This window comes from Crocodylus siamensis, chromosome 10 (genome assembly GCF_052110815.1).
Source record: "Crocodylus siamensis isolate JL-2025a chromosome 10, ASM5211081v1, whole genome shotgun sequence".
Lineage (NCBI taxonomy): Eukaryota > Metazoa > Chordata > Crocodylia > Crocodylidae > Crocodylus > Crocodylus siamensis.
Window position 1 is genome coordinate 65,945,640 of NC_143404.1, and position 18,792 is coordinate 65,964,431.

The window sequence follows — 18,792 nt, forward strand, 5'->3', positions numbered from 1 at the left end:
GTTCCTCCATGGTCTTTAGTGGATGTAGGATCTGGCTTCCAGTGCTCACTTGGCTACTTTGACTACAAATCAGCATAACCCTGCAAACCCTACTATGCAGGGAAGTGAGTCAGACATATGCAAGTGCCTCTTTGTGGATTTCTTGACTACTGTGGGAGGTCACAGATTTTAATAAACTGCCCATGCTTCTTCAATCATTAGACTAGGACCTGAATGCTGATTATTTTAAGTAGCTTAAAAAAATTGGCCAGGGCATTTGTTTTACATTTCATCACTTGATTTAAATCCTGTAACATTTTCCATATGGTTATTTTGACTTGGCTTTCTGGCACCATTAAAGCAGCTTGAAATATAGATTTGTACAAAAATATGCATTGTAATGTGACTGATGCCCTCAGTTTGTCATACCATCCTCTGTTAAGTTTCTTGAAATCTGATGAATCAGTAAGAAATTTAAAAAAAAAGAAAGAAAAAGGCAGTATTCTTAAACTGTGGTTCAGTTGAGGGAGGTGACTACAAAACTGACAATACTGAGCCCTGTGGTGACTCCAGGTCAAATGTTTCTAGTTTACAAGTATAAAGACAATTCAGCTGGCTTCCAGCCTTGCAAATACAACCTGGGATTAGAAAGTCAAGTCAATCCCTTTTATTCTGTTTAATTAACAGATCTCATGAGAGGCACACCATGCCTCTAACATCACCAACAGTGACATTTCTCCAGCCGAACCTTGATTAAAAATGTAAAGCCAGAATAGAATCCAGCTTGCTGCCTGCACTGGCTCTACAATACCAACAAAACGAGTGAAAATTCATTTCAGTATAGAAAGTGGCTAGGACTCTCCGAGCAGAGGTAAGAAAGAAAAATCTGACAGTCATCTCTCTGACTATGGCAAATATCTGCTGTGAAGATGACATTTCTAAACTGCATGCCTAATGCTGAAAACTTTAGACTCCCAGGCCAGTCCTTACCTTCAGAGCCGTAACAATGAAGTTTGGTGCCTGGGGCAAAGCCTGCAGCCTGCCCTTACCCCCGCGCACAGATCTGGGGGGGCATGCCCCCCCCATGCTTGACTGGGAGTGCATGAAGTGGTGGGAGCCACCTTTTCCCCGTCCCTGCGCCCACCCCCAACAAGCCACTCATGGCTCTGTCCCGTGCCCCACCCTGGCTGGTAAGTACTTGTTGGTGCCCCTCCACTTCGGCAGCCAGGGCCATCACCCTGCTTGCCTCCCCCTTGCTACAGCACTTCTAACCTTTGACAATATGCCTTCTATTAACCCTGGCCTGGTTTCTTGCTAAATTCTACAGCTTTTCTTTGATTGCTATAGATGATGATTAGGCTCACTGCATAATGCTGCAAGACTCTCCTAAACATAATCAGCAAGTGATCCCTAATATCATAATGCCAGAGGAAAGATTTTCTTCCCAGACAACCAGGAAATAATTTAAAAGGGATTAGGCATAAAGGTATTAGGCTCTCCCTCTCTGATGATTCTATATTAGAAGTCAAACAAGAAAGACAACACAAGAGGCTACAAGTTCTTTTCCCCCTAAATAAAAAGTAATGTTGATGACAAGTCCTAGAAGTGGACCCAACCAGGACTCTCCAGTACTGTTAAAAAAATACAATGGCAGCCAGGACCCCAAAACATCCTTAGATTGTAGCAGAGATCCATTCAGAGGGCATTTTTTTTTACTGCTTGCTCATGTTGTTTAAAAAAGATGTATAGTGCCAAGTAACTAATGCCAAGGAATATACTTGGGCTCAGTCTGAGTAAACTAATTGCAATGTCACTGTCTACACTTGTGTTTAAAGCACGATAACTTACTGTGCTGCCAGATACCATTTGTATCTGATATGATCATCTGGCAGCACAGTAAATTATTCTACTGCACCCCAATTGCCACGCACGTGTAGACAGTGATGCTTTACTGTGCAGCAAATTAGTCTGCTGTGTAGTGAAGCATCTTGTGTAGATGTGCTGACTGATTCTGAACCTGCTCCTACTTCAGATGGTTTGTCACTGACTTTCAGTACAAACAAAATTAGTCTTTCTGAGAATCATGCAGCAAGTTGGAACCCAATGGATTTGCTAAAGATCACATATCTAAAGAGGGAAAGACCTCAGATATCATAAGGCCAGGACCCCATTATTCTGCCTGTAAAACACTGGTTAACACGTATCACCCCTCACAGTCCTAATGTAAAAAAGACCTGGGGATTTTAAAAAAATGGAGCATCAGAGAAGCAGTCACTATAAAGCGCACTTTTTCTGGCTGAGTTACTGTTCTTTAAAAACCTTTATCAGCACTAAGGACATATATGAGATACAAAGTCTTCTCCAAGCATAACACAATTGGTGCTTATAATAAAATGCCTCAAGGACAGAAAACTTTGCCTATTGTACTAATGCCTGTAGCCATATTTAAAAAAAAACTAGGAAATTTTTCTAGCTGTCAGTTCTGTGTAGCATGATTCTTGGAAGTGTTATGAAAAAACTGCCCTCATTTTACTTTTCAGCCTGTTTGGCTACTCACCAACCACTCCCTGGTTTGGAAAAGATGCAATCAAATGGTGCCCTCTCATGGTGAATAGTGGTATTGCTGCAAAGAGTTTCCCAGGCTCCAAAAGTCTATTTTTTTTTGTATTTTTGTTTTAGACATAACCACTACCATTGCTCCTACCTGTCAACAGAAGCCAAAGACTGAAGCATCTTATCCTTCTGTACAATACTCTCACTTAGTCAGAGTGCTCTACTGTCATTTCTCCTTGAACATTTGCTCAGTGAATAGGAGAAAATTGAGGGCTTAAGTCTCCAGGCCTGTTTGTGGAACATATACTAATGGCTAGATTTAGACACAGTTCTGAGCAAAGGGTGCTGCAGGACTTGCAGCAGCTCCCAAGCATCTCCCAAGCATCTCCAAGGCACCTGACAAAGACCCATGATTGAACCTGTAGTCATTTGTCAATGACCAATTCAGGAGGCGCTACTTCACGGTCAGGGTGGCTAGGGTCTGGAACCAGCTTCCAAGAGAAGTGGTGCTGGCTCCTACCCTGGGGGTCTTTAAGAGGAGGCTAGATGAACACCTTGCTGGGGTCGTTTGACCCCAGTACTCTTTCCTGCCATGGCAGGGGGTCGGACTTGATGATCTGCTCAGGTCCCTTCCGACCCTAGAAACTATGAAACTATGAATTCTAGCAATTCCAACCTGCCTTCTGGGCCAGCTGTTGGGTATGAGGAGATGGGGAGGCATGATTCTGCTTATTCCCAATCAGAGCTAGTAAGGAATTTTTTAATGAAACTCTCTCCTCTGCCAGAAAAAAAGGGGTCAGTTTGTCAATACTCAGACTTCTTGTGAAAATGTACCAGTTTCCAAAAATTTTCTTTGGAAAAGTTCTCAGGCACAGGCTAGAATATCTCATCAAACCCAGAGAGCCCCGGCCAGCCCAAAAAACAGCACTGATGTGTAATGTGGGAGACCTGGTTTCCAGTTCATGTGCTGCCTGATTTGGAGCAGGGACTTAAACCTCAGTCTCCCATATTGGAAGTGAGGTATAGGTATGAGCTGCTCTAGGGTAGGTCTCTCCAACAAAACAGAACAAGGAGCTGTTCCACTTTTATAAATAACTGGCTGTCCACTGGAGTTGCTGTGTGAACCTTAGCTGCACCTTGACTGCTGGACTACAGATTTTCTTTTTCTGCCTTTCCCTCACCCCAGCTCCATACCTCCATCCCCTCGTCTACCCTACATGACTAGCCCGTAGGATTGATTAAGCACAGCACCTGCTTATTTTTTTGCGTATGACCTGATGTCTGGGTGGCCTGAAAGTGGGTAAGGGCAGCTCCTCCACTCTTGTCTGCAGAATCACGATCTGAATTATAATCTATTTTTAACAAATCCTTGGGAACTTCTCTCCGGTTAAAAAGAAAATAAGACACTGGGTAGGAGAACAATTATACTTAACCTATTGTACCCCTGCTTCATTCACCAGAAGCTCTGGTTTGCCATTAATATGGATGTAATGTGGCTTCCTACCCATACTTCTTTTTAACAGGGACATTCTATACAAAGACATCTTTGCAGTGAAAATCGCTTTGGAGTGTTGAATGTTGGTGTGGAGATTATTTCAAGACTCCAGTATTAAGGGCTGTCTACATTCACAAGTCCTACAAAGCAGTTAGACATTAAAGCTATAAAACTGTCATCAGTGTTTTACTTCTATTATATAAATGAGAGCTGATATTTTCCAGGAAAAGAGGATGTCAGCCGTCCAGTAAGGATTAGGCCCCAATGCAAGTATATTGATGTACTGATAGGTTTGATGCAGGAGACATATTCCAGAAAGTAAATCCTTATTTTTCTGGCCAAGTCAATGCATTCAACTTAGCAAGAACTCAAGAAAAAGAACAGGTCCTCACTGTTTCATTCATAAATCAAATTAGTTGTACATGTAAAATTCCCTTACAAATGCCTGTCTGGAACGCTGGTTGTGAAATATGCTCAGCTTGATGTAGGAAAAAACCCTAGTGTGTAATCAGAAACTTAATTTGAGCCCTCATAAATCATAGAAACATGTCTGCTGGTAAAACACCCCCAAGAATATGATTAAAACAGAAAGTGTTTGTGCTTCCTCCAAAAACAAGGTTAAGACCACAGCTCTTAAAAGAGACTTTCTAAACTGGAAACTTCTTTGGACAGAACAGAAAAATGGATCACTTTTTTTACAGATTCAGTCATGTTAGCCTTTCTACAGTTCTTTACATGAAATTGATGTAATTATCCCTCAATAAGAAATGCTTCCTTATTGCTCATTAAAGCAACTGCAATTTAGAGCTTAGGAATTTTTATTAATTGATTTTCACAGGACAACTAAACCAAACATTTTTAAAAACTGTTTTGGGTTCCCCAAAATAAATTGTTTCTATTTCCTTTGCAAACTGGCATGGGAGAGAAATAAAAATCATTTTGGGCTGATCAAAATAGTTTGTTAATGGAACTGCTTGTTTCGGTGACAGGCTGACCTTCCCCTTAGGGCCTGAGGCCAGCCAGCCTTGTACTATTATGAGACCCAGCTGAGAAGTAATGCATCTTGCATACAAAGGATGAAGAAACAGCAGAAGAAGAGAACAGAGGGAGGAAAGCAGCGTTCTGCAATAGTTTATGAAGCAGCAAGATTAAAGAGAAAGAGCCTCTGGGATTTGTAGGTGAGTAAAGGGACAGTTTTGTTTGACTTTTTGCCTGGGTTTAATGGAAAAAAAGAGGAAAGAAAACTGAACCTTGAAAGAAACATGGATGCAGCAGCGAGCCCTTCCTGAGCTGGGGAAGGGGGCCAGCTGCCTTGCATCCAAGGCCAGCAGCTGTTCAATTTTGAATCTTCTAGAAACAATGAGAATTTGTAAATAGCTTTGTGCTCCCCCACCCCAAATTCCTTCTAAAAATACATTATTTTCGGTAAAGAAAAATAAATTATTCACCAAAAAATAATGTATCCAGTTCCATTTCTAAACCTCTTATCACCACAAAATAAATACCTGAGCATGTCACCATTACTAAGGCCTGTGAGAAGTGGCTAGTATTTGCTTCAGATTCCGCTGATTTGGGGGTCAGTGATACAATTTGATGATTCGAATCACTGTCCTGAATCAATTCGGCCAAATCCGATCTGGAGATTCGGCAGGAGCCGAATCCCTGAATCTCTGAATCAGCCAGGCCAGGCCCATCCCCCTCCCCTCTCCCAACCCAGCAATGGCTGCCCTGCCTGCCCCAGCTCCTACCACTTGGGGAAAAAAAAGCCCTGGCTCAGCAGGTGCTGCTGGGCAGGGGGCAATCCTCTCTGCCCCCCACTGCCCCACGGTGCATGGGGGGCTCTGCCATGAGCCCCTGAACCCTCCCTGCCCACTCCCTCAGCCCCCTCACAGCTCCGGCCCTTTAAGAAAAAAATCAAATCTGAAGAAACCCCAGGACTTACCACTGCTGTTGGCAGGGAGTGATCCCTGCTGCCCCTGCCATGTGGGGGGCTTTGCAGGAGCCCCCAAAGCCCTGAGGCTGCACCAGGAGGGTGAGTCCTGGGGTTTTCTCTGCTCTTTTTTTCTTAAAGAGCCAGAGCCCCAGCAGGCGGAGCAGCCGTGGGGGAGGGGGGTCTGGAGGAGCGGCGGGGGTCGAAGGGGCTCATGCAGAGCCCCCCATGCAGCAGGGGGCAGTGGGGATTGCCCTCTGCCCAGCAGCACCTGGTGAGCTTTTTTTTTTAAGTACTGAACTGGGGCAGCCATGGGGGGGCTGGGGGAGTGGGCAGGGGTTGGGGGGGCTGGGGGAGGGGCAGGGTGGGGGGGCTGGCAGGGGTCCCCCATGAGTCCCCTCCCCCCTCCCCCAGCCCCACCTCCCCCGCCCCTAGTACTTACCAGTTTGGAGTGGCTGCAGCTCCCTGCTGCAGGCACCAGAGACTGCCTGAATCATCAAAGCTCTCCAAATCTTCGTCAAAGATTCGGAGAGCTTTGAATTGATTCGGACCTTTAAATTGGTCCCCTGATTCAATTCGGATTTGGAGATTTGGCCGCCAAATCTCCTCCGAATGGAATCACCATCCGAAACTTCGCACAGCCCTAATGACCAGTGAGATACGGCATTTTATTATCCACATTCTGAAGGAAGGGAATGGAGACACAAAACTATAGGTGACTTGCTCCAAATCACAGGACGTCTTGGCCAGGGCAGGGAATTAAATCCATGGGTCTCCAATTTCTTTGCTATGTGGCCCAAATGCTAGGGGTAACATGGGTATGCTTTCTTTTAGCTCCGGGGGCCTTTGGATCCATAATATGCAAACTGCACATTCAATGTGTACTGGCTGAGGGACGACAGATCTAGTAGTTTTCTCATTAATGTACACCTGGAGTGAGAGAGGAATCAAAACTAAGTGGAACGGGAGTTCTCCAGATCTACATAATATATTTAACTGAAGAATAGAAAACAGATTTCAGCTAAGTACCTTGTTACAAATTAATTTAAGTTGGCTCCTGCAGCTCTTAGCCCCTGGTTTGTCCACACATCAACACCTGACTCTAGTTTTAAGCATGCTTAAGTGGCTGAAAGTTATGCTCCAGGGCAGGTTTATCTCTGATCCAGGTTACCCAGCTTGTGCTCCATTAATGTGTGGCCACTCCTCACAGATGAGCTGCCCAAGTTGCAGTCCTCCAGCATCCCAGGTTGAAGTGTTCTCTTCCCCCACCCTCCTATTCAGTGTGGACAAACTTTCCACACCCTAAACTCAATAGCCCATCATTACCCACCCCCATCCCATTAACCCTCTGCCTCATGTTCCTGCAGCTCATTTCTCCCCACCCCCCATCCTCCGTCCCCAACTAGAGCAGTGTCCTGGCTCACTGGCCCTGTAATGACAACTCATGGTTGTAGCTCCTAGTCAGGACCCTGCTCTCCACCCAGTGGTAAGTCCCAGCTGAGCAGGTGAGGGACAGTCAGAGAAGGATTTTAGCCTTAAGATGTGACTGCTCTAAGCAATGCTCAATATTTGTGCAGCTTAAAGTGCAATGTGTAACAAGGCCCTAACCGTGATTCCCATTCATCATAGCATCCATCTACCCCACCTTCCAATTTCAAGCCCACAGCCAAGAGGCAGCCCAACAATGTGCTGGTTCTTGGATCCCACTGAACCCTTTCTCCCTACCTTTAGGGACCTGCTTAACCTGCAGTAGGACAAAGCTATTCTCACCATGAAGAGCCCATTTCATGGGTGCTTCGTGGCAGCCTTGCCTCTTGGCGCTAGTTGGCAGAGAGGCCCTGCCCCTCAGCACTGATTGGTGGCGAGATCCTGGGGGGAGGAGGGACAAGGGCATGGCCACCATCTGGACTGCTGGCTGTCCTCCATCTGGCCACACCCCTCTGCACTGAGTGGCAGAGCGGCCTCAGGTGGGAGGAGGGAGAAGGGGCAGCTACTGTCTTGTCTGCTGTCTCCTTCTTGCCACCCTGCCAGCCAGGGAGTAGCTGTGAGGCCCACCTGGAGCAGAAGACTTAATATAAACTGATTTTTATTAAAGGTGGGGGTTTTTGTTGGTTTTTTTTTTTTTTTTTGCAGATTTCACAGGCAATGCTAGATTTCAGAGTTTCTATGAAATCCACAAAAGTGTGATTTAGGTAGGTCCCTATCATTGAATCTTCATAAATGAGCTAGCTCAGCCCTATCCACAAGAAGCTACTTTGTCTTTAACTCAGAGCTTTCCCCAGACTCCTTCTGGGGCTGTGATGCTTGCATCCCCTGGGCCCCATTTCAATCTGTACTGACAATTGCAGGAGGCTCAGTCCAGCCTGTTTGCCTCCCCTGCTGCCAGCCTACTGAGGGTGATGTGGTCTCCCAAAGGTACAGTGCTTTGTTGGGGGTGGGGGGGTTCTGCTTACTCTGCATTTCAGCTTTATGCAATAGCTTGAGCCTGGCTTATCCTAGGGGCTTGGTGACATGACAATGGGGCTAATGTGGACAAGGCTGCCATAATGCTGCAGAGTCTCCTCCAACTGATGCTGCAGCAGGAAACTTTCCTGGCCAAAGGCTTTTTAAACAGCCCTCAGTCCATGCTGAAGATTTCCTCACCAACCACAGGGTGATCAGGAGGAAGAATCCTCTCTTTGATCAAGAATTCCCTATAATCCCAGGAGACAGGCCTTAAAGATGCTACTCCCTTACAAACACTGTGCTATAGCCACCATGGGTAAAAACACTGTCCTATCTTCCAAGGCTGATGTTTAATTAACACACACACACACACACACACACACACACACGATTTGGAAATCACCCCCCCTCCCTGACTTCTCCATGCCAAAGCTCAGCACAAAGGCAAGCCTGGGCCTGAGGGAAGGGCAGCACCCTCAAACAGACCCAAGACAGAGCACAGAGGGGACTCTGTTTTGGAGACTGGGCTGACCTTTCTATGAAAGTTCAACCCTGTGAACAGCCAGCATATATAGCCATCAGGGACCTGCACAGGCCACAACTCAGCCCCCCAAAAACCTGAAGATAATAACAAAAGTTCAGGCAAGTAAGTTTACTTACTTAATGCAGCAGTTTATGAAAAAAAAAACTGCACTGACCTACTTAGCTGGATTTTCAGAACTGAACTCCAAAATATTTATCTGCCTCAGTAATTCACAGCGCTTCCCACACCCCGCAAAGGCACAGCAGCTCAGCGCACCCTCTAGCAGAGCAGAAAAGAAAGACAAATTCCGGGAACTTCCAAGCGAACCTCATTTCTTATTTGTGTTAAAACAACAAGTGTCCCAGAGCGATTCTAAATTTTCACTGACTAGCCCACATTCCTTTATGCTGCCAAACTAGAATAAGAGTATGTATGGGAAATGTATTCTGAAAAAAAACGCCCCTAATTATTTTAACGGTAATGCAACAGTGCATTGCAAAGGCAAAGGATTTCTGTAGCCATCTACTCTAACTTAAGCCTGTGATTAAAAGTATAATAAAATAAAAGAACACTCAAATGCTCCTTTTTCATATTAATTTCTACTCCTTTTTTTAAATCTTCGGGGGGAAAAAAGCTTGAAAATAAATTCTTCCTACATTTTTCTTTTGTTGTTTTTTTTTTGTTGCCCTTTGTTCCTCTTCCTCCTCCCTCCTCAACCCACCATTTAGGTTCTGTAAAATAAATAAAAGGATGTGAAAAACCTAGTACGAGTAAATATTTTTCAACATAGTTTCAGTGAAAACTGTTAGCGTGTGCTTCCCTCAAAGTCCTCTGTGGCAGTGGGAAAACAAACCCAAGAGCACTATGCCCACAGCATGATTCCCACAGCAGGAAGCTGACAAGAAAAACAAAGCTGGAACTGAGCAAACTAGTTTCAAGAGATAAATAGAGAGAGGAAAACAGAATAAATGATAGGAAGCAGTTTAAAAAAAACATCACTTTTAATCATTCAGATGTTTTGAGCGATATGGGCAAGATTTTTTTTTTTACATCATCCCTTTAGGAAAAAAAAATCCATCACACATCATGCTTTCTACTTAGTTGCTAGTTTTCAACTGTCCCATATTTAGGGCCTTTAAAAAACATGTCAAAAGGCAATGCTGAACATCTGATTTCTATAAAACTAGGAGTTAAATTTCTTCCTGTGATTTATTTGCAAAATTCCTAGGGTGGGGAGGATGTGGGGAGACACACAAAAACATTTCAAAGTTGCAGGGGAGGGGTTAAAAAAAAGTGTTGTAGCCTATTTAGCAAGTGAAACTGCAAACCACACACTGGCATACAGCGCACCAGGCAAATACATCCCCGTGATGGAATGTCACTAAAGCCCCAATCCTGAAAAGACTCGTCTACGGACTATAAGTAGTCCAAAGTTAGTAAACAGTGCTGCTCACAGTGTATAATGTTAACATATGTATAAGTTTTTGCAGGATCAAGTCCTAAATGAAGCCAGATAACAGCCAGCTTTCATGGCTACTGTGGTCCAGTGGGTAATAAGTAGAGTCTAAAGTAAGAGACCTGGGTTCTGTTCCATGCACACGTGGTATGATTTAACCCAAACCACTAAACCTTTGTGCTCTTCAATTTTCCTCCCTGTAAAACATGGATAGTAAATACTCCCCACTGACACATGCATGAAAAAGCATGTCAGGCCTTATTCATATAACACACAGATGAGTGCCAAGTATCGCAGTATTACTGCAGTTAATCCTAGTGTGTGTGTCTACATGTGCCCTACTTGGTACTGTGCAGTCATTTAGTACTTGCTAAAGTACTAAAGTACCCAAGGATGTAAATAGGTTTCTATTTTGGACTTTCAAATACAGTCATACACTGGATTGCAACTTTATAGATTGAGCCTATAGGAAAAACATTCCCTGTAGGCATTGTTGAAAATACAACTCTTTAGGCACCACAGTGGGTGTGTCTACACGAGACACTACATTGCCATAGCAACAAGCTACTGTGACGTAGCTCATTGCTACAGTGGTGTAGCATCGGTGGGCGCTAACCATGATGCCACCACTACCATGCAGTAGTCCAACCTGTGCACTGCTGGGACTGCTCAGTACTGCAAAGTACTGTGCTACTTAGCAATAGCGGCAGCATCACGGTTAGTGTCCACCAGTGTTACATCACTATAGCAATGAGATACATCACTGCAGCTCATTGCTATGGTGTAGATGTGCCCACTGTAGTACCTAAAAAGTTGTATTTTCAACAATGCCTACAGGGTATGTTTTTCCTACAGGTTCAGTCTATAAGTTGTAATCCAGTGCATGACTGTTTTTGAAAGTCCAAATAGAAACCTGGTTACATCGCTGGGTACCTCAATACATTTAAAAACCTAGCTGCTCTATCAGTTTCCCAGTTTTCAAATGACGGTAGTAGCACTGCCCCTCTTCACAGAAGTATTGTTAGGGTAAATGCATGGAAGACTGGGAAGTCCTCACATGCTGTCACTGGGGACCATGCAAATTGCCATGTTGGGCAGAGACAGCACTGTAATGTGTTTGTATTGCTAGGGCATCACAATTAGCCTGAAATGCAATTAATATTGTTACCAGCAGCCATTGTCAGATGTCCATATCTATTGGTACATTCATATTTTTATTTTTTTAAATCATAACAAAAATGTGGATTGTCTTCTCAATTACTTTAGATGTCATAGAAAAAGGTTAGCTGGCTAAATTACCATGTAAAATGACAAAGCAGTGTCCTAGGGTCTCTAATAGCCACATCAATGATTTCCTGGATACGATGTTTCAAAAAGGAATTCCTGTAGCTCCATCTGATATTTATAAAAGCAAATGAAGCTCAAATAACTGGGAAGAAAACCACTACAGAGTGCTTAAAGTATCATCTATTAGCTCCACAATTTTCTTGATAGAACAAAGGACTATATTATGCCCTTGAAATCCCCATGGATTTAAGCAGAGCTTGCTATTGATCTGAATGGGGAAATCCTGATTAAAAAAAAATAAAATCAAAGGGATAATATAGCCCAAATGGCATGGTTTCGCTGAATTTAGAAAAAACATCATCATACAAAAATACAAAAGCTCTATCTGGTGTTTGTGTTTTGCAGTATGCACAGGCTCCAAAATTCATAAATACAGCCCCTTGATGGAATATCTTTGATAAACTTGACAGCTGGCTCTTCTATTCAGAAAGTCCAGTAGGGGGTCTCTGTCAAAATGTATGAAGTAACTACAGCACCATTCAAATGCTTAGCAGGTAACTTCTTCACAAATAGATTCATTTTGACAAGTGCAGCTCATAATGCCACAAGAAGCAACATTTTTACAATAGCTACAAAACCCAGAAAAAGGACAATTTGTAAAAATAATTCAACTCTTTTGTATGATTCCTAATAAACAGGTCTTGTGGCTTCTTCTCTACCTGACAGGAGTAGATTTGCCATTATCAAACATTGATAATCAAATATTTTACTTTATTTTCCAGTTAACCTGGACTAGAATATATGTACCTAATTTTTAACCCCCCCCCACAAAACCCAAAGTTATATATCAGGTAATGAACAATGCACACAAATAACTAGTTAGAACCACTATAGAAAGCTATACGTGTGCATAACTGGATGCACAAATTATGCAAGCAAATTGTCCCAGGTCCATTCATTTGAGAACAAGTTACATGGAATATTAATTATTTATCTTCATTGTAATAATGTTAAGACTGATTCTTTAGGATGTAGATAGGTTGGTTGGTTATGCCCATATCAAATCAATTTTTAGGACTCCATCTATAGGATTTACTGGTCACCAAAGTTATTAATTTAATTTTAATAATCCTTTCACAGTTTGCAGGTGCTCATATACCATAGTGATACTACAAGATAGATTTCTAATGAGATCTCTGTTAGCACACAAAGTATACACAGCAGTTATGGCAATTTTGATCACAACTGTGTTGGCTTTTTTCCATGCTCATTTCTGAATAACTGGACTTAAAAAGCATAAATTTGTGGAACAGGGCACACTAAGCATTGAATCTACAGCCAACTGAAAGCAATGGGACTCCTTCCCTTGATTTCAAAAGGGCTTTAGTACAGTACTAAATAAGGTTTCATATTCTTGCTCATTCATGTCCCTTGGTTTTATTATTCCTTGTGTTGTTTCTAGTGTAAATTAGCACCTTTTCTTATTATAACCTAGTATACCTTTAATCATGTTCAAGGTTCATTCACACAATAAATGACTGAAACACTAATAAGCTTTGCAACACATTTACACTCCACTGAGACAAGTTTGCACTCACACCTGCATTTTCCTTGTTGCTTTGGCTTTGCATCAAGTTCTGCAATGGCTTTAGAAATATTGGAAATGCCTTCAGCAGGCAGGCTGAGAGCTCAGAGGCATACAAAATACCCAGGCAAAAGCAGGGCAAATGATTTGAAAAGCTCAGGACAGACTACAATAAGAAAAAAGAATAAATTAAAAATAGGAAAGTGACAAGAGGACCAAGCTTAAAAGGAAACCAGAACATCCAGATGAAACAGAGACCCCATAAACAATTTCTCGAACTAGTTTTGTTTGGTGAATGCCTACCCAAATAGAAAGCTATTACAGCACTTCCAAAAGATGTTCAGGCTGGGTTTGTGGCTAGACACAAGAGGACTAGAGCTGAGGAAGTCTAGAGCTGAGGAGCAATTGCAGAGGATGACCTCCTGCACGCTTTCACCAAGTGGACATGGTGTACTAATGGTATTTATAGGAGGTTGCTTTTAGCTGACCTTAAGGATTGTGAAGAGGCATGTAGAGGTGGTCCTTTAGGTATGTATACCCCAGACTTTTTAGGATTTTCTAGATCAAAACTAGTCCCTTGAATTATATAGACGACACTAAACTTTGGGACATAGTGTCCACACCTGAGGACAGCTAGTGATCCAGACTGACTTGGATAAACTTAGTAAGTGGGTGGATACAAACCTGATGATGTTCAATACCGATAAATGTAAGGTACTCCATCTCAGGGAACAACCCCCCCGCCTCCCCCGACAGCATGCTTACAGGCTCGGCAGTGGTACACTTGTTAGCTCCACTGCTGAAAGAGGGGTCATGATTGATCACAAGATTTATATGAGCCACCAATGCAATGGTGCAACTGGCAAAGCTAACAAAACTCTGGCTTGTATCCATAGATGCTTCTCAAGTAAATCTAAGCATGTCATCCTCCCACTGTACTCAGCCTTGGTAAGGCTGCAGCTGGAATACTGTATCCAATTCTGGACTCCACAGTTCAAGAAGGATGTGGAGAAGCTTGGCAGAGTCCAGAGGAGAGCCACATGCATGATCAGAGGGCACAAGAATAGGCCTTATGAAAAGAGGCTGAGAGCCATGGGACTCTTTAGGCTGGAAAAGCTCAGGCTCAGGGGGGACCTGGTGGCTGCCTATAAGTACATAAGGGGTATACATCAGGAGCTGCGATCTGTTCACCAAGGCACCCCAAGGTAAAACAAGGACCAAGACCATTTCAGGCTGGACAAAAGAAAAAAATGTCTTTACTGTCTGAGCCCCCCAGACCTGGAACAGACTCCCTCCAGAAGTGGTGCAGGCACCTAGTCTGGATTCATTCAAGAAACACTTGGATGCTTATCTTGCTGGGGTCCTTTGACCCTAGCTGGCTTCCTGCCCCTGGGCAGGAGGCTGGACTTGCTGGTCCTTGAGGTCCCTTCCAGCCCTAACGTCTATGAATCTATGAATCATATAGTCTCTGGAGCACTAGAGTTATGTGCTGCTAGAAACCCATCAGAAGGTGGCCTGCTGTGTTTTGTACCACCTGCAGCTTCTAAATGGTCTTCAAGGGCAGCTCTACAGAGAGTACATTTCAGTAATCTAGCCTTGTGATAATCCACATCTTACAAAGGCAGTGCTTGAGATAGATGTTAAGCCACCTGCCTAGTGAAACCTCTGGCAAAGCTAGGATATACCTTGCTTTACTTTACTTTCACTCTTGTGTTAAGCATAAAGCCAAAACTTTAACCTCACTGTATTTCTGTTACTTGCCACCGTTTGAGAAGCAGAGGCAACATCTGTAGCTGGGGCCAGTCAGTCCCTTTCACTGGGGCCAGGAAGCCTCGTGTATTATTCTAACAATTATATTGAACAACTCCACAGAAAGCTGCATCCAGTAATCCTGAGCTGAAGGGCAAGGTGCTGCAACCCTAAAGAGGGAAGGAATTTTTAAAGGAGATTTACCAAGGTCTCATAAAGTCTTCACCTCTACCTTTGGAATAAGATTTAAAAGAAGCTTTTTTAACACCATCTTGGATAATGTTTCATGGGTGAGGACTTCATTCACCAGTCAATTGCTTCATTTGAAATGCTCAGTGCATTCTGTGCTAGGCAGCTTGCTGAGTCCTCCTTGTTTGTGGCTTGTTTCCATCTCTAAAGCTATTCTTTTTAGTACATGTTTTGCAAGACAGCAGAAAAAATTACTTTATACTCTTCCTCTGCAGCCCCTTAAAGGGCATCCCTGATATGTCAAGGTATTAAAATGGCTTTACAAAAAAATGCCAAATTTTCATTCAGTGACAGATACAGTCCAGCTGTGTGTCATATTGCATTTCATTTCTTACTGTCCTTCTGCAGAAGGCAGTTGTATTATTATAACATGATAGCCTTCCCTAAGGAGAAGAACAGAGAGACAAGTCAGAAAACAAGGACTTGGGGATACCTGTCACCTAGAGCATGAGCACAAATGGATTGACATAATACATTACTCATTTCAAACACAAGCCATAAATATCATAGCTATGGTGAAAAAAACAGCAGCCAATGCCTTGAGTGATTTACTGACCACATTGAGTCTTTGGGCCATGTATTTACTTGCTGACAGGATTAGGACACTGCTTATATATGTGTGTGTGTGTGTGTGTGTGTGTGTGTGTGTGTGTGTGTCTCACATAGTGGCTGTGTTTACCGGTGCATTTATACTGACTTAAATTTGCTGCGCATTAAGTGACAGTACAGTAAGCAGGAATAGGCCGGTGTCTACATGTGCAGGCATTAAAGTGCATTAACACTGTGTGTGGACTGACTTGGGACTAACTTTAGTCCCAATAATAATGTGCAATACTGTGCAGTAACCAATCTGACGTAAATTTGATACCTGCATGATGCAGGTATCAAATTAATGCTCGTCAGCTAAGTTGCCATATTTACTGTGCAGTATAGGCATGAACATGTAGATGTGCCCTCCTACTGAGCAGTAAATGTACATGTGTAGATGTGCCCAATGTCATTGTTTGGAACTGGGTATCTGACAAGTCTATTGGAAATCAAGGTTCCAGCATCATGACTTGCATCTTTATTGTGATCTGCTATCTTCAGGGTGGGAAGGGCTCTGTATTCAATGACTCCTAAAACAAAAGGGGTCTGTCAGGCAAGTCATCTTTATGTGGTACTTAGGGTTTCAAATGATCTGTATGAATTATATTTGAGGTCATGGCACCTAGAAGTACAGCAATGCAATATAAAATTGTTTGCCTAACTGAATATAGTCAACCTGTTGAAAGCACAGATGTGCATCCAGGAAAGAAACAACTTAGGGAAACAACTGTTCCACAAATAGTTTTCTTTAAATTACTGAAAAAGACTGGTCTTCCGGATAATACGGCTAGGTGGCATCAGTACCACCAAAGAAAACTCAGCACAGTTTACTGAAACACAGTAGATAAGCTCATTTTTTAAGTTAGTTTGTCATCATAACAACACAGACACCACAGTTAGTGAAAACAGTACCTTTTAAAAATGTCCCTACAAAAACTTAACAGAGTTCAATTTTTTTTTTGTTCTAGCTAAAGGTGAGTTTGTTACCAAAGGGAAGTAAAACTGTAATTGTGCAGACAGCAATACTTTTACATTCTACTCTCACAGTCTATCCTGAATCCTTGCAAGAGATTATACTCTGACAAAAGGAAGCCTTACTAGCTACAGAAGGCTTGTAGGATTGTGATATGTTATGTATATCCTCAGGTGTAGAATTCTGTCCCTATCTGTTTTAAAACCAAGCTAGAAATAACTGAAATTATTTGTAGTTCCACTGCTTCCCCTGTCAGCAGTTGTTTTAGGGTTGGAGAGTGGGAGTTTAGAGTAAGCAGCTGGAAATAATTTGACATAGCCAACCCCTTCCCCCCACCACATATCTGCAAAGGCAAATCACCAGGAGGAACCGACAGATACAAAAGAGCCTGTAAAAGGTAGGGATGACAATGATAGTCCTGAACTTGAGTATTCAAGTTCTTTCCACCATGAGCACAATCCATCTCTTACACCAAGCTTATGGAAGAGTCGCTTCACGGACTGCACTAATTATCTTGTACCTGAGCAGGAGACTGAACTAGCATTTCTAGGAAGTCATTACAAGCCTAAGGAAGACAGAATCATAGAAAATGAGGGTTGGAAGGGACCTCAGGAGGTCACTTCTAGTCCACCCCGCTGCTCAAAGCAGGACTATCCCCAACTGTATCATCCCAGCCAAGGCTTTGTCTGAGCCCGGTCTTACTATCCTCTTAGTGAGAAAGTTTTTCCTAATATCTAACCTAAACTTTCCTTGTTGCCAATTTAATTCTTAATAATATTTCTGCTCATTTCTAAATTTGGCTCCTGTTGTTTTGGTCACTGATCAACTGTAATGATTTTCCACATTTATTGCCATGAATTTAGATTTTAGATGTCAAGACCCAATTTTATTTTCAACTGTTGGATTCTAAGAAACCCTTATTCCTAGGGTCTCCATTGAGACCTGAGGTTACTTGGCACATTTCAAGATTAGGGTCCCAGAAGCTCCAACATCACCTGCCCCTGAAATCAAAGGAAGATGCCTTCTAGGCACTGGATCAGATGCCAAAGACAGTCTGATTAATAGACCCATTAATGGAACTTCTGAGTTACTGGGATCAATGCGGGAATTACTAGGTAAAATTCTGAGAAGGTCAGGCTGGGTGATAAAAAAATCTCTCCTTACTCTATGAATGCAAATGGCAAAACACCCATTGACTTCCATATGGCCACAATTACACCATCTGTATCTATAAAGCTGATAACAAGAGAGATTCTACAGCATTCATTTAAGTAGCACAGAGCACCAAGTTTCTCCTCCCTGTTTGTGGTGACAACTGACTGACCCCGCTTTTCTAGATTTAGCCTAAGAAAGATACTCATGAGAGTTAACCCAGATTTGCTAACAATGAGCTATGGGTCACTTTGCACTGTCTAAACACAATAAATAATAAGAAAGCAAAAAGGAAGGACTTTGTTCAGAGTACAAATGACCAAATCTGATACAGCAATAGAGCATCAGCAAAACTATTTCATGTCATTTGAATTCGTTTGCATTTATGAATGTTTTATTTCCCAATCAAATTTGACTTTGTCAAAATAGTTATTCAACAAAATGCAATGTTTCTCTTTCAAAGCAATTTACTTCTTGCAATCAAAAAGCAAACATCATTGCCATAATTTGTCTGCCTTATAGCATGCACTTATGTGTCACTGCTCTCTAGGAGATCATTTGACGTGTGAATAAGTGAGAAAGGAAATGTTACCATCTAGTGGCAGCAGCCTGCATGTAATAAATGCTAACACTTGCATGAATAGAAGTTGTTGAAAATGATGAAAAGCCTCTCATGATAAATGCTGCTGAAATTAAATTTTCAACAACAAATGATTCAAACTGTTCTGCTTAGAAGCAAAGTTGTTCTAATGCAAATCACTAGTTGAAATGTATTTGCAAGGGTCTGATTGAATGAACACTCATCAGTTCTTGAATTTTAAGAGATCC

General features: G+C 42.5%; 1 protein-coding gene across 2 annotated transcripts in view; it reads left to right on the forward strand.

Annotated features, from left to right (window-relative positions):
- The first annotated feature begins 783 nt into the window (after window positions 1–783).
- Window positions 784–18,792, forward strand: part of PHACTR3 (phosphatase and actin regulator 3) — a 197,718-nt gene continuing 179,709 nt past the window's right edge. The window contains exon 1 of one of the 2 annotated variants that reach the window (XM_090020750.1): window positions 784–850. The gene's annotated coding sequence lies outside the window, so the exon portion shown is untranslated. Of the gene's footprint in view, window positions 851–5,073; window positions 5,206–18,792 lie in introns of those variants that run through there. The other variant, XM_090020746.1, reaches the window with a different exon arrangement.